This window comes from Tupaia chinensis, unplaced genomic scaffold (genome assembly GCF_000334495.1).
Source record: "Tupaia chinensis unplaced genomic scaffold, TupChi_1.0 Scaffold145763_1, whole genome shotgun sequence".
Lineage (NCBI taxonomy): Eukaryota > Metazoa > Chordata > Mammalia > Scandentia > Tupaiidae > Tupaia > Tupaia belangeri.
Genome location: NW_006205621.1, coordinates 12,284 through 16,226, shown reverse-complemented (window position 1 = coordinate 16,226; position 3,943 = coordinate 12,284). Strand labels below are relative to the sequence as shown.

Sequence of the window (3,943 nt, the reverse complement as noted above, 5' to 3'; positions counted from 1 at the left end):
AAAGAAGATTATTTCGATAATAAAAAGTAAAAAGAAAACTAAACAACTTCTCCACAGTAGAGAAAACAATAAGCAAAACCAGGTGACAGCCTATAGGTTGAAAAATTATTTGCTACTCATATATCTGATAAGAGGTTAACAGTAAAAGTTTTAAAAGAACCCATACAATTCAATAGTGGAAAAACAAATTCCCCAATTAAAAAATGGGCAAAAAGCCTATATACACATTTCTCCAAAGAAGACATAGATATGGCTAACAGGTCTATGAAAAGTAGCACAACCTCATCAATTATCAGGGAAATATAATCCAAACCTCTATGACATATTCCCTCATACCTGTTAGGATGACTATTATCAAAATGTCAAGGGATTAAAAAATATAGATGAGGGTGTGGAGAAAAGGGTATTCTTGTGCAGTGTTGGTGGGAATGTAGGTTACTTCAGTCATTATGGAAAACAGTAAACAAGTTTCTATAGAAATCAAAAAGAGAACTACTATATGACCCAACAATCCATTTCCAGTGTATATAAGAAATTTAAATTACCATTTTGTAATGCTATCCACACTCCCATGTTCATTGCAACATTATTCATAATAGCAATAATATGGAAACTACCTAAAGGCTTTTTAATGGATGAATGGATGGAAGAAGGATATGTAAGTAGATATGTAAGATATGTAAGAAGTAGATATGTAAGATAAACAAGTTTAGAGATGTAATGTATAACATGAAGGTATAGCTAATAAGATTTCATTGTGTAGGTGATTTATGCTAAATGAATAGACTAGTTGTTCTTGCCACAAAAAACAAAACAAAACAAAACAAAAAGGGTATGTGAGATGATGGATATGTTAATTTGTCTTGCCATAGAAGCAAATATATACATCATATAGATATTTTACAATAGCTATATTTATCCCATAACTTATACATAATAAAAATTAATTAAACAAAAAAGTGGAATAATAAAAATAATACAGATTTGGAAGATAGCTAATATTATTATCATATAATTCAACAATTCCCCTTGTAGGTATAATGAAAATAAAAATATATGTCTCACAATGACTTGGAAGCAATCCAAATGTGCATCAAACTAGAGAATAAAGTTTTAAAAAAGTAATATATTGGAATACTATTTGCAGTAAAAAAAATGAACTATTCACAAATGCAACAATGAAGAAATGCCAAAAATGCTATTTAAGTAAAGAAAGCTAGACACAAATTACTACATATGTTTCCATTTATCTGAAATGCCCAGAAAAGGCAAATTTATAGAGATAGAAAACAGATCAGTGATTACCTGGAGTTAGGAAGTGGAAGTGGTGATTGATTGCAAATGGTCATCAGGAAAACATTTGTTGTATGTGAGTGTCCTAAAACTGCATGGTCAAAGTAATTTGACAAATCAATTTATTTGAATTTATTTAATAGTATACTACAATTGGTGAATTTTATAGTAGTTGAATTATCTCTCAATAAAAATTAAAAATGAGTTAGTGATGGGTCAGCCAGTGGCCTGGTGGTTAAGGCAGCTGGATCCCACATGGCTGATTGTGCAGCTGTACAGTTCAAGTCCTAGACTTGGTGGCTTGAAAACCATGCTTTACGCAAATATGTACATGCCCCAAATCTCGAAAGGTGGGAGAAGTGGAGGAGAAGACTGTGGCATGATCATCCCCTATAAGGTGTGCTTTTTCACTTCCTCTCTCTCTCTGCGTCTTTCTTCAGACAGTGTGTATCGCCTTGGGCAAATTAAACAAAAACAGAAAGAAAACAAGTGAAAAAAAAAAGGGTTAGCGAGTTCTTTTAGATTTTGACCTTTTATATTTACTAGTCCCTCAGTTCTTTGAGAGAGACACAATCCTTTTGAGCATGTCTTTAAAAGCTTGTATCACTTGCTTGTTTCTCAGAGTGTAAATAAAGGGATTCATTACTGGGGTAACTGAAGTCGTGAGCACCGACACCATCTTATTCATAGCAACCCCTTCCTTTGCATGTGGTTTAATATAGATGAAGATGCAGCTTCCATATGTGGTAAAAACGACAATTATATGGGAAAAACAAGTAGAAAAGGCTTTTTTCCTTTGTTGGACAGAAGGGAATCTCAGAATGGTTCTGATGATATATGTGTAGGACAAAATCACACACACCAAGGTGAAAATGAGAGTCAACACAGCCAGCACCAAGACAAACTGCTCTAAAAACTCTATATCAAAGCAGGAAATCTTCAGATCAGAATGGTTCTGATGATATATGTGTAGGACAAAATCACACACACCAAGGTGAAAATGAGAGTCAACACAGCCAGCACCAAGACAAACTGCTCTAAAAACTCTGTATCAGAGCAGGAAATCTTCAGGATGGGGGCAGCAGCAGCATCACAGCCAAAGTGATCTATGACATTGGAGTCACAAAACTCCAGATCAAATCCCATAATATAAGGTGGGAGGACAATGAGCAGTGCTAAAATGTAGCAACAAATAAGGAACCTGATGCAGACCCTGTGGTTCATGATGGTCATGTAATGCAGAGGCTTGCAGATGGCCACGTAGCGGTCATAGAACATGGTCGTGAGGAGGAAAAACTCCATCACACCCAGGATGACGGCAAAAAATAATTGAGTGGCACAGGGTTGTAAGTCACTGTGTTTTCCCTAGTAGCAAGGGTATACAAGTATCTGGGAATACAGACACTGATAAAAGAGGCTTCTAAGAAAGAAAAATTCCGTAGAAAGAAGTACATAGGAGTTTTAAGGCGAAAATCCACAAAAGTAAGGGCAATGATCATCAGGTTCCCACCGACACTCGGTAGGTGATGAGCAAAAAGATAAAAAGCAGAATCTGTAGACTTGGGTCATCGGTTAGGCCCACCAGGTAAAATGTTAACACTGTGTAATTTCTCATGACTGGCCTATGACTTCTGTATGTTCTGTGGATAAGAACAAGGTAGAAATTGGAGATGAGTATAGTTCAAATGGATTAAAAGTAAGAGTAGAGTAAAAACACTAGGCAAGTCAATATTATTCATGCTGTTCCAAGATTCACACAATAGTTATGGCCAGAATGCTGGTACTAAGAATTTCTATAACTGTACTAATGATTAGTCTACTGTAATAGAACTTCTAGATGAAACAACCAAGCCCAAACCCCCAAAACAAAAGCTGGAATGAACCTCTTTCAGAAGGTATCTGTCACAGAAAAATAGAAACAAAACAATACCACAAATCATATAATGGCAGAAGAGGATCAACACAACGTGTTGGTTTGAGATATGAACTCAGGAACTTGATTGGGCTCAAATTATGTTTTATTTAGTATAACTTTAGGAAAATTATTAACCTCTGAGCCTCAATTTCTTTATATATAATCAACAGAGAGTAATTGAATTCATCTCCTAGGATTGTTAAAGGAATAAATAATTTGGGAATCAAGGACGAGGGAAAAAAAAAGCAAAACATATAGAAAACAAGAAATGGAAAATTACTTGTTGATGATAACATGTATGCTGATGTGCCTGATTGAGCCAATATACAGTGTACTCGGGATGGAAAATCTCATTTTGTATGTTGCCATGATGTACGGTGAATGAATGTAAATAAATAAATTTAAATTAAAAAAAAAACTAAAGGAATAAATCATTTAATTAATCCACTTAGAAAATTATTTGGCTTATAACAAGTAAAAAAAGAAAGTGTAAAAAGAAAATAATTACAAAAAAAAGAAAGGAAGACAAGCAGGGACAGACAGATACAGAGACACAGAAATAGGGGTAGAAGGCTGGGGGGCTTCCTACCACTAGCTTGTTTGCTGGAGGCTCAATAATCAGTAGAATGTCTTCATTTCTCTTGTGCCCTGCAATACCTAGTTCATAGGAGCCATGTGGAACCTCCTTCTCTATTTTCTGAATGATCTAGTCTGCTTTTAATACTTTCAAGGGAG

The 3,943-nt window shown here is 34.9% G+C and overlaps 1 pseudogene; it reads right to left on the bottom strand.

The window, feature by feature from the left end:
• Positions 1-1,843: 1,843 nt before the first annotated feature.
• On the bottom strand, positions 1,844-2,908 carry LOC102474252 (olfactory receptor 6C2-like; annotated as a pseudogene).
• Positions 2,909-3,943: the final 1,035 nt, after the last annotated feature.